Genomic DNA, 13,149 nt, shown 5'->3' on the forward strand with positions numbered 1-13,149 from the left:
CCAGGAATATGTACCTAGAAAGTGGCAGACGGAGGGATGACTCAAGCCGAATTTGTCTCTAACGCCCACATGAAATAAAATGTTCTCATATTTCAGCCCTGTGATACCAGGGTCATTTCAAAGTTTCAAACTTCTGGGATAGAAAAATAATCAGGGAATGCAGATATCCTGATGCTCACTTTCCCAAACCGGGACAAACCGAACCCCGCCCTAGAATTTGGAATTGGGACCAAGAACGGGTGAGGAGGATAAGGAGGAAGGTGGTGAGAACTCGGGACCCTTCGGGGGCTGGGGGAGCCGGGAGGCAGCAGCAACCAGCCCATGGAGGAGTCGGAAGCACCAGAGGCTGGTCTGAGGGAAGAAGGGATCAGAGGGGCAGAGAGCAGGAAGAGGAAGAAATGAAGAACGAAGCCTTCTTGGGTTTCCTGCCTCACTTCAGTCCTTGGTTTCCTGCCCTTGGGTTCTGGGAGTCACCACAGGATCCTTAAATTCTTCCCCTTCTGCTTAAGAGAGCTCTAGTGGTTTCTGTTATTTGGGACCAAAAAAGTCTTAATTAATGCAACAGCTGTGGAAAGTTTCCTAGAACGGCTAACTTGTCGCGGCTTTCCCTGTGCTTCCCCTACCCAAGTCGTGACAGGAAGTTGCCGTGAGGCCTCCACACGCCCACTCCTGGGGAGCAGGGGGTGTCCGAGGGATGGGGAGCAGGGGGCAGGGGGAGGGCATGGCCGAACACTAATAGCAAGGTTCTATTTCAAAAGCAAATCGACTTAAAAGAAAGATTGCTTTTGTAATTCAAACTGCACTAATTACAATGCTATACCATTTTTCGGGCAGTAGGGATTTGAAAGCCGCTCTCACTTCTTTTTTCTGGATATGGGGGAGGGGACACGTGTGGTGTTTTTGGTTGATTTGGTGTTTCAGATTGATTTTTTAAAAATATTTATCAAGGGTGTGGGTTTAAGAAGGTGAAGACACGTGAGGATGGTGGCCAAGAGCTTCGTGACCATGGACCTGAATTCGAGTCCCAGCTCGGCCCCTCTCGGCCATGAGACCTGGGGCAAGTGACTATACTCGCCTGAGCCACAGTTTCTTCATCTGTGAAACAGGAATAATTATTTCATGGGGCTGTTTTAATGATTGAATAAGGTATTACATAAGTATGAAGTAATTAAATGAGATAATCCATATAAAGAGGTATAAAAGCAGCATTTGATAAATGACACGTTTTGGTATGTATATATTTATCATATTAACAAGGCTAAATTTCTTTATCCTGGATATTTGGGCTGACCATCGATGGAGGTGACCTGTTACCAGGGAAATGACTTTTCTCTTGGTGTGTCCTCGGGGGTGCGTCAAACCCCAGGGCAGAGAAGACAGGAGAGGGGTGCTTGGTGAGTGCCTACTACGTGCCCAGCGCTGTCCCAGGTTTGACAGTCGAGATTATGCTAGTGATTTAATATTTTCAAAGTAACTCTATTTCAAAAAGAAACGATTAAATATGACTATAGAAAAGGATAATTGAAGACACATTTAAAGTATTATTATGCTTGTGGGAACACTCCTATCCTAGGAATTCTAATTACATCTGTAAGACCACAGAAGAACTGTTTAAACAATCACAATTTGAAACTCTTGATTCTCCCATATACAAACTTTGGTTTAATTCCACTAAGTCACCTCTCAGGCAAAAAGATTATAGGGCAACTTTACATTTGCGCATTAAGAATACATATAAAATAACAAGACCAATTTTTTCGCACCCCTAAGAGGACTTCTATGCACATCAGTGTCCTCTGAAAGTTACCATGAAACTCCATACACTTAATTCATGTAACGCCACAATTGCTCAAAAGGTTTCTGGAATTCTTTAAAAACTACTTTCTAAGCCAATTCATGAGCTTCACAAGAAAATCAGTTTTACTACTTTATAATTATACTTTATTTTTTTTTTTGAAGTTGTATTATCCAGCTTGATCACCACCTGATTTACCACTCTTGGCTCTAAATTGACTTGGCTGCTTCCAAAAATCAAAGCCACTCTCAAAAAATGAAGACGTGCCATTGTTGAAAATGTGCCTCAGGCTCTGAAGGCAATTTCCAAAGAGGGGTCCAACCCCTCGCTGTCCTCCGCCGCCCCCTCCCCACGAGAGCTCAAGTCCTCTTTCTCAAAAACACCCTCGGGATGCTGCTGCTGGAGGCCCGCTCACTTCCTCCACCCCAAAAATCTCCGTAAAAGGGTGTTTATACTCGGCTGACCCCGGCCCGACCTGGCTCGCCCCGCTGCAGCAGGGCTCAGGGAAGCTTGCCGCTGCCTGGAACTTGTCACCACTCTCCCTTTTCCGTAACTCTTCTAATACCCTCCTTTCTGCGCCCCGAGCCCCACTTTTCCTAAGAAGCTTCCACCCTCAAACGCTGGGACTCTCCGCAGTCCGCCACGGCCCTCTCCCCACTTCAGGCCGCACGCCCGCGGGGCGCACCTGTTCACTCTGGCGGCTGACAACGACCTGCACGCACCTGAATGGTGGCTGCGGCCTGGCTTCGCGCCACGCCCCAGGCCCGCTTCTCTCTCTGCCTCCTGGACACCCCGCTGGGTACTTCGCACTGACTCACGACCACGCTTCACTCGCCTCGCGCCATCCCAGTGTCCTGCTCTTGCCCTCTAGCTCACGATCTCGGGTCTGCCTGAACTCCGCCTTGGCCAAGGGCTACCTACCGACACAGCGCAAGGGCGTACAGGAACGTCCCCCTACTGAGCGGTCTCCTCGAAGGATATCGGCCACAGTGTGGCTTTATCTTCTTTTTTAAATAATAATAAGGCAAAAGCCTATGAAAACCCTATTCATCCTTCAAGACCAAGTTCAAAGATTACCCAGCTTTAAAGCTTCCTCATGAAACATTAATTGATTGCTACTTTCTCATCTGTGTTCACCTGGTGCCCTTTACAAATCTGTCAACGTTTTATTTTGAGGTAATTGTCAATTGATACGCAGTGGTAAGAAATGATGGAAAGACGCTATCAACCTTTTATCCAATTTCCAATGATATAATCTAACAAAATTATAAATGGTACAGTACCAAAACCAGGATATTGCCATTATACGATGCCCTAATCTTGTTTAGATTTCCCATTCTTATTTGGACTCATTAAGTTTCACACGATTTTCCCACATGGGTAGGTCCACGAGGCTCTCCCTTAAACAAGATGCTGAAAACAGCCATCGTCTCAAGGATCCCTCGAGTTGTCTTTTAACAATAACCCTATCTAACTCCTTCCTGCCCCATCTCCCCCAGTCCCTGGTAACTATGAACCTGCTCTTCATTTCTCAAATGTCACGTGAGCAGAATCGCACAGACGCAAGCTCACAGCCCGGCCTTTCCGCCCAGCGTGCTATCCCGGAGATCCGCGCAGTCGTCGCGCGTACCGGGTTCGTCCCTACCCTTGCTGAGCGTCAGTCGCGGTGTGGACGGACCACCGCTGTTTCACCATTCGCCTGCGGAAGGCCCTCCGGGTTGCTTCCAGGTTGGGGCTATTACAGATAAAGCTGCTGTGGAAATTTGTGTACTAGTTTTTGTGTGAACCACAAGTGTTCATTTCTCTGGGCTGAACGCCCAGGAACGCGATTACCAGGCTGTGTGGTGGTGGCGTTTAGCTTTTTGAAGAAGTTGCCGAAGCGTCTCCAGAGTGACTGTGCCGTTTCGCGTTCCCAGCAGCGGTGTGTGAGCGGCCCGCCTTCTCCGCGCCCCCTCGGCGCTGGGTGTCACTCGGAACTTCCCTTTCGGCGCCGAGCCCTCCTGCTAGGTGTGCTCTGATGGCTCCGCGCGGCCTTAAGCCGCTGCTGCTGCGTGCAGGCGAGGGCGGCCGGGCTCCCTGCTCAGACCTGCGACGCCTCCCAAAGGGAGGGCTGGGGGTCAGCTGCACGTGACAGACGGGAAGGACGGTTAGGTCACTGCACGGCTCCACCGAAGCCACAGGTGGGGGAAGGGGACGCGAGTGTGTGTGATGTGAGCATCTTGGCCGGCCCCACAGAAGCCACCGTGTGTGCGCACACGTGCACGTGCGTGTGCGCACACGTCTTTCCCACTGGTGTCTGGCTGCAGTAAGGGGGGTATTGCCAAAAAGTTTTCTGTTGGTAGACCACCCTTTTCCCGGTCTTTTTAGAAGATCATTTTTCCTGTGCCTTTTGGCCGTTCGGGTCGGCGACTCCCGCGGCACCTCGTCTGGGGTCCGTGGGAGGCAATCCGGACCCCCGGGGCATCGCCGGCGTTTTGTTCCCAAGTCCCGAGACCCCTAGGCAGTCGGTCTTCTTCTTTCGCCTTTCGGAATCTTCCTATGCTTGGCTGTTGTGTCAGGTCATGTTTTCAGTGTTAAGAAGGAAAGCCCAGGAGGAATGTGTATTTTCTTTGTCAGAAGCAGAAGGTGTACTTCATTTTATGATAGTAATTGTAACATGTTATTCTTTAAGATGTTTTCCTACCTAATTTTCACACTACAAAAACCCACTTTGAAAGCACTGGACTGTTTCTCATCAATATTCATTTTCCTAGAAATGTAAAAAAAAATTGAATCCCAGGACTTGCTTAAAAGTACATTATTTTGAATAAATACACATTCTGCAAACTCCTAAACATAACTCCCTTTGCCTTTTAACTTCTGTCCCTTCTTTTATCCTACACACATTTATTTACTTACAGTATCCCCTCTTATCCGCAGTTTCACTTTCTGTGCTTCCAGTTAGCTGTGGTCAACTCGCAGTCCAAAAATATTAAATGGAAAATTCCAGAAATAAACAATTCATAAGGTTTAAATTGCACACTGTTTTGAGTAGCATGATGAAACCTCGTGCCATCCTGCTTTTTCCCACCTGGACACGAATCATCCCTTTGTCCGAACCCGCATATGCACGTCGTATACACCGCCTGCCTGCTAGGCACTTAGCAGCTGTCTTGGGCACCAGACTGATTATCAGAGAGTGTCCACCTTCACATAACATTACAGTATGTTGCTATAATAGTTCTAGTATTGTTATTATTGTTAATGTCTTATCGTGCCTTATTTATAAGTTAAAGTTTATCATAGGTATGTGTGTATGTATAGAAAAAACATAGTATATATAGGTTCGGTACTATCCACAGTTTCAGGCATCCACTAGGGGTCTTGAAACATATCCCCCACAGATAAGGGGGAACTACTCTACATAATTCATTATATTCCAAGCACTGAGTTAGCATCTAAAAATATAAAGATGAATAACACCTAGCCCTTGCTCTTGAGGACTTTGCTATCCATCAGGAAGACAGAGTCACATTCAGGTACGATATGTCATATTAGAGCACAGTATGGACAGTGTCGTCATACAGGTATGAAAATGGTCAAAGGAAAGGAGAGTGGGGCATGACTCCTTTTTCCAGAGTGAGATGGAAAAGGATTAACAGCAGTTACGATGGGCCCTGGAAAATGGATGAAGTACAGAGCAAAGCATGGGCGAGATGTAGAATTCTGATAGAGTAAAATGGTTTGGGGAATGATAAAGAATTGAATGCAGAACAGGATGCTGCAAAAGGAGCTAAAAAATTTCTTCACCAATTTTCCTAGTATCAGTAAAGTTGATAAGTTCATTTTTTTTTCACTTGCACTGATTGAGTGAGAGTCAAGCTACCTAACATTTCCTAATCTTAAGAATAATTTGCCTATATAATTAGTTAATTCTCATGGTTTTTATTTTCAAATTCTATCTTCCTTTCCCTCTTTTTATTTTCAATAAGAGGCTTGTTTCTTTCCAAAACCTTCTGCTGGAAGTTGTCTTATTTTATCTCCAACCCAAGCATTAAGAAGTGAAGAGACCCGAGAGTTACATCAGTGAACCTGGCGGAGTATGGACCTCTGAAAAGCCACTACTCCATATAAGCATTGAGAACATTGGCAGAATTGTCAAAACAACCTTTTCATAACTCTGGAAATTAACCAAAGGTTTATAACAATCCGATGTACTTTTATTCAAGAGAAATGGCTGACTCGCAATAACAATACTGAGTTTTGTAAGGTTTTTATTGCCTTATGCCTAGGTCCCTCTCTCCAGCTCTGTAGTAGCCTTAAAAACCATGAATGTTCTACTGCAGCGAAAAGCAGCAGCCTTGCAGACAACACAGGTTTAGAATGGAGTCACCAAAACCAGCACTCCAGAGGAAATGACATTATTTGACCAGTCTGGCAGGTCCCTGAAACCCCCCAATCTCATTAACTTAACCTGACTCACACCTTGCTCACAGCCTTATAGCCCTTGGGATGTTTGTCAAAAACAATCAGCAGCAGTTATTTAACTCTGCAGATTTCTGAGGTGGTGAGGTGCGCAAACAAGAAGCTAATCAAAAAAAAAAAAATAATAAAAGTCAAAGTTGGAGATTAAGATGTCATAGAGAACTCAGAAAAGACATGGCATGTTCCTGGGGATGGAGAAAGCTGCATGTACACATAGGGCTGTGCACATGCCCAAGAAAGACCAGATACGCCCTTCAGCTCTCGGCTCTGGCTGACCTTGAAGCTCTGCAGAGGCGGGAAGTGAACACTAAGGCGGAGTTGTAAAGTGCATGTCTGGGCACTGAAGGAATGCCCCATCACAAGCACAGAGGTCCCCAGCAAAGCCTGAGAGACTGTTGGTTCTCAGCATACAAGAAAATCTCTGTCTGTTCATTAGCTGACCACTAAGATAGCCAAGCAGAAATTTCAGTGGCTTCACATGACAAAGATACAGACTCTACAGAAGTAGTTCGGAAAGCCACAGACAGCTACGAAAACAAACAGTGACAAAAACAAACTCTGGGGTGGTGGTGGAGGTGATCTGATTTTGAGTTTCCACATTATATTATCTCATATGCAACAGATATAGGTATATATTTATGACATAGATATATTATGCAAACAATAATAAATGGAGCTGTAATAGTGAAATTAATAGCGAAATAGATTTCTAGATAAAAAGTATTACCAAAGACAAAAAATAATAATTTAAAATGATAATAGACTCGATCCACCAAGAAGAGGTAACAATTATAAACATATGTGCACCTAAAAACAGAGCCACCGAATGAAGTAATAATTGGCCGAACTGTTAGGAGAAATAGACAATTCAAACATAATAGTTGAAGACTTCAATACCCAACTTTCGATAACAGAGAAAACAATTAGATCAACAAGGAAACAGAAGACGAGTAATATCATCAACCAATTAGATCTAAGAGGTATCTATAGAACATATCGCCTAACAACAGCAGAGCACATATTCTTTTCAAGTGCACATGGAACATTCTTCAAGCTATAAAACAAGTTTCAATAAATTTCAAAATACTGAAATCATACAAAGTATGTTCTCCAAAAATGAAATAAAATTAGAATTTAATAATAAAAGGAAACTTAGGAAATTCACAAATATATGGAAATAAAATAACACACTTCTAAAAATAACCAGTGAGTCAAAGAAAAAATGACAAGAAATTATAAAAAATTTTTTAGATGAATGACAACAAAAACATGACCTACCAAAACTTATGGGATGCAACTTCTGTAGTGCTTGGAGGTAAATTTAGTAGTAAATGCCTACATAAAAAAGTAGAAAGATCTGAACTCAATAACATAATCTTCTAACTCAAGAAACTAGCAAAAGCAAAGCAAACTAAACTCTTGCAAACAGAAGGAAGGAAATAATAAAGACTAAAGCAAAAATAAATGAAATACAGAATAGAAAAACAGGAGAGAAAATAAACCCAAGTCAGTTATGTGAAAATATCAAACAAAGCTGACCAACCTTTAGCTAGACTAAGAAAAAAGAAAGAAGATTCAAATTACAGCAGTAGCCCCTTATTCATGGTGGATACATTCCAAGACCCCCAATGGATGCCTGAAACTGTGGATAGTGCCAAATCCTATATATATATATGAAACTGTGGATAGTGCCAAATCCTATATATATATATGAAACTGTGGATAGTGCCAAATCATATATATATATATATATATATATATATATATATATATATATATATATAATGTTTCTTCCTATGTATACATACCTATGATAAATTTTAATTTATAAATTGGGCACAGTAAGAGATTAATGACAATAAATAATAATAAAATAGAACTGTAACAAGGTACTGTAATAAAAGCCATGTGAATATGAGCTCTTTCTCTCTCTCAATCTCTTTCCCTCCCTCCCTTCACTCTCTCAGCTAGCTAGCAAAAATTTCTTTTTCCTTCTTTACCATATATATCATGGATAGAAGATTTACTCTTACTGTAGAGCTTAACAACCTCAGCATAAAATTTTTCTTCTTTCCTTATTAGTTGAGAATTTTCATTTTCAGTTAAAGGAAGCACTTTACGGCTCCTCTTCGGCATATCTGAATTGCCAGCATCACTCCTTTTGTGATCTGGGGCCATTAAATAAAATGAGGGTGACTTGAACACAACCACTGTGATACCATGGCAGTCGACCTGATAACTGAGGCGGCTACTAAGTGATGAATGGGCAGGTGGCAATGCATACAGTGTGGATATGCTGGAAGAAGGGATGATTCACATCCCGGGTGGAATGGTGAGATAGTTCATCACACGACTCAGAATGGCATGCAACTTAAAACTTATGGGTTATTTATTTCTAGAACTTTCCACTTAATATTTTCAGATCATGACTGATCATGGGTAACTAAAATCACAGAAAGAGAAGCCATGAATTAGATAACTAAGATAAAAAGGACAATTTATAGAAAGATACAAACTACTGAAACTGATTTAAAAAACGAGAAGTTTCAACAGACCTATTACAAATAAAGAGATTCAATTAATAATCAAAAAACTTCCCACAGAGCACATAGGGCCCGATGACTTCATTGGTAAATTTTAACCAGCATTTCAGAAGAATTAACACTAATTCTTCACAAACTTTTCTAAAACTAATTCTATGGGTTAGTATTATCCTCTAACAAAAACCAAACAAAGATTCCAAAATGAAATTACAAACCATGATCCCTTAGAAATATAGGCACAAAAATCCTCAACGGAATCCTAACATGACAAATCCAGTAACATAAAAGGATTATACATCATGACCCAGTGGGATTTAACCCAGAAACACAAGGTTGGTTCAACAGGTAAAAGTCAATCAGTGAAATATATTATATGGATAAAGGACAAAAATCACAAAGACAGATAAACCACTTAACAAAATTCAGCAACATTTATAAGAATAACACTAAAAACAACAACAACGACAAAAAAACTAGGAATAGAAGAAATTGCCTTTACCTTGATAGAAGATATCAAAAGGAAGGAAGGAAGGAAGGAAGGAAGGAAGGAAGGAAGGAAGGAAGGAAGGAAGGAAGGAAGGAAGGAAGGAAGGAAACCCCATAGCCACATTACAACTAACATAAGATTGGTTTCCTCCTAAGATCAAGATGAAGGCAAGGTCTACTGCTGCTACTTCTATTTAACATGGTACTGGAGGTTCTAGCCTGAGCAATTGGGTAAGAAAAAGAAATAAATAGGCATCCACACTGTAAATGAGGGAATAAAATGATCTCTACTTGCAGATGGCATGATTTTCTAAATATAAAAAAATCCTCAGGCATTGCAAAAAGAGCTAAAAAAATGAGTTCTGCAAGGTTGCAGGCTACAAGATTTATAAACAAATGTCAATTTTATTTCTATATGTTAGCAATAAACAACCTGAAAGTAAAATTAAGAAAATAATTTCATTTGCAATAGCATTGAAAAGAAAAAGACACTTAGGAACAAATTTAACAAAACAAGTGTAAGCCTTGTATACTGAAAACTACAAAACATCGCTGAAGAAATTAAAGACCTGATGCAAAGGTAGCACATGTTCTTGGTTTGGAACATTTAATATCAATATTCCCCAAATTGATCTACAGATTCAACACAATTCCTACCAAAATCCCAGCTCCTTCCTTTTTTTCTTTGAGAGGAACTGACAAACGGATATACAAGTTAATTTGGTAATGTAAAAAACCCAGAATAGTGAAAAAATTTGGGCGTAAAAAAACAAAGTTGGAAGACTCGCTCTAATTTCAATACTTGCTACAAAGTTACAGTAATTTACACAGTGCGGTACTGGCGTAAAGACAGACATACAGATCAATAGGACAGAACAGTCTCGAAATAAACACACACATTTATGGTCAGCTGATTTTCAAAAAGGGGGCCAAGACAATTCAACGGGTAAAGAATCACCTTTTCAACAAGAGTCTTTTCCTATGGTACTGAGACAACTGTACTATCCACCTGAAAAATAATGTTTCACCCCACATCATACCATATACAAAAATTAACTAAAAATAGATGAAATAGCAAAAACTATAAAACTCTAAACAGAAAACAGGTGTAAATCCTTGTGACCTTGGTCAGCCAGTGGTTCCTCAGGTGTGATGCCCAAAGCACAAGCAACCAAAGAAAAATAGGTAAATTAGACTACATATTTAGAATCCTTTCTGCTTCACATATCTGACAAAGAATAGACATCTAAATATATATAAACTGCTCAACAGTATGAAGACAATCCAATTCTAAAATGGTCAAAAGATTTGCACAGACATTTCCCCAAAGGGCCAATAAGCACATGAAAACATGTTCAGCATCATTAGTCATTAAAGAAATACAAATCAAAACCACGAGATACAACTTCGCACCCATAAGGATGGCGAGAATTACAAACACAGATAACGAGTACTGTTGAGGACGTGAGGCCTCCGGAACCCTCACGCATTGCTGGTGGAAATGAAAACAGCGTGGCCACTCTGGAAAACAGTGTGACAGTTACTCAAAAGGTTCAACAGAGATTGACTACATGACCCAGCAATTCCACCCAAGGGAACTGAAAGCTATTTCTGCACAAAAACCTGCACCTAAATATTCACAGCAGCATTATTTCTAACTGCCAAAAAGTGGAAACAACCCAAATGTCCACCAACGAATGGATAAAATAACATGGAGAATAGCCACACAATAGAATATACTACTCACTGATACAAAGGAATGAAGTACTGATCCATGCTACAACATGGATCGTCCGAAACTTGCAAACATTATACCGGAAAAAAAGAAGCCAGATAAAAAGTGCCACTTATTATATAAAATTCATTTAGATGGAATGTCCAGAACAGGGAGCTCCATAGACACACAACGTGGATTAGTGTTGCTAGGAGCCAGGAGGGAGAGGGATGAGATTTCTTTCAGAGTGAGGAGATGCTCTGCAATCAGTGGTGATGGTCGCACAAGTCTGAGAATGTACAGGAAACTACCGACTGAGTCACTTTAAAAAGATGAATTTTATGGTATTTGAATATCTCAAAATAAGAAACAGTGAAAAGCCCTGGCTACCCTGGCACTTAGCTACCCTTTACCCCAACACTTTACTCCAAGTCTTAGGCTATTCACGTTTCTACAAGGCTATAAAATTATTTCTGGGTGTAAATTCAAATACTGTCTTCTTAGCCAATAGGCATTTTCCCACCTGTTCAGATAAAATCTACTGATCTTCTCTGGGAGTGGTGCTATTTGTCGACATAAATTTTATGAGTAGATCTGACAAACCACTCAAGTACTTACAATTAAAGATATCCAGCCATGTATCCACTTTAGGGCCCAGTTACCTTTGTTACTACCTATGAGTTTCCTGTAATTTCATAAACAGTGAGGTGGGATTTACATGAAGGAAATAATATTGCCAGTAGTTTCAAATGACCACGACAGAGTCCCCATTTAATGTAGAACGATTCAATCTCGCTTCCCTCCAGGTAAGGAAAGAAGGGGTTCCCTTGGCAATGAAACAGCTGAGATTCAAAGTTCTCAAATTTCTTATGTTGCTCACAGTAAGGCAAAGTCAATATCTGTCAAATAAATGTGGCAGATAGTCACCTACGGGATATCATTTTCTCTCAAATCCAAGAATGAGATTGCTCTGAATACCCCAGGAAGGACACCTCAGACACCGAGTTACACACTACTAGAGCTAGTATGTTTTGAAATATTTGGTTTAGCAACTTCCGAGTGCATTCTAAAGAACTCTACTTGAGATGACCCATGAGATGACCCATGAAAAAAAGTTCTAAAAAATCTATTAACCCCGTTTTCCAAAAATACGTGGCCATGGACCCCTTTTTCTCCATAACATCTATTAAAATCCCAAAGAACCTGTGACCTACCAACACCTTTTGGAAAATCCTAACCTGGTCAACTAATCTATTTTACAAAAGATGAAACTCTCACATGTGCGCGCGCGCTCTCTCTCGCCCTCGCTCTCTCTCTGTCTCCCCAATTTAACTGACTTGCCCATGGTTACCCAGCTAGTCCCTGGGGGCGGGGGGGACTTCCAGTGCTCCTGTGCTGCCACAAGCCCTTACCAGAAGGACCTCTTCTAAACAGCAATTGAATCGTAATGGACTTCTTGATGAACAGCAAGATTATTAGCCATTTAATGTTAGTTGTGTTTGAAAGCTTTCCCACAAAAGGGCTGACCTGAGAGAGGTCAGTATTATATGTCTCTCCTTTCAAGTTGCTATTTCAAGGTTGGTTTTACCTGGAGTGAGAGGAGATTTCTGTCTCTCTGGAGCAGTTCCATCTCGAAGATATTTCAATATTTCTTACCACAGCACCCTTTCTGTGCTCGTTATTTTTAGCTCATTGTTTTCTATTTTGGCAGCCGAGAAACTGCAGTTTGTAATTTTACCTCCAGCTTCATATTTCTTCTTAAAAGTGAATACAATGTCCTGTTTATAATAATAAAATCACTAGTTGGCAGAACGACATTAAACGGAAAAAAAAAAAAAAGAAGAAGAAGAAAGCAGTTGGAAAATTTAGAGCAAGCAATTTTAAGTGCCAAGTTTCACATTTGTAATGGTCCGGTGGAGGTCACTGGGCTTCCTCTTTATTGAGAGCATAGTAGAGAAATAGATATCCATGAGCTCGCCCTTGAAAAACTATAGAAAGCACCTCTACTTCGACACAGCTCAGAGTTTTACGGAAAAGTGACGCTACCCAAACTTCCACAATATTACTAACTATAGGAAAAATATAAAAATCAGTTTAGCATGGTATTTTCCCCCTCCAATATTTAGGTTTTCATTTTCCACTTTAAT

At 41.1% G+C, this 13,149-nt stretch overlaps 1 protein-coding gene across 4 annotated transcripts in view; it reads right to left on the reverse strand.

The window, feature by feature from the left end:
* Positions 1-13,149, reverse strand: part of DIS3L2 (DIS3 like 3'-5' exoribonuclease 2) — a 261,768-nt gene that overhangs the window by 123,438 nt on the left and 125,181 nt on the right. The gene's annotated exons all lie outside the window — the stretch shown is intronic.

Source organism: Rousettus aegyptiacus, unplaced genomic scaffold (genome assembly GCF_014176215.1).
Source record: "Rousettus aegyptiacus isolate mRouAeg1 unplaced genomic scaffold, mRouAeg1.p scaffold_m13_p_2, whole genome shotgun sequence".
Lineage (NCBI taxonomy): Eukaryota > Metazoa > Chordata > Mammalia > Chiroptera > Pteropodidae > Rousettus > Rousettus aegyptiacus.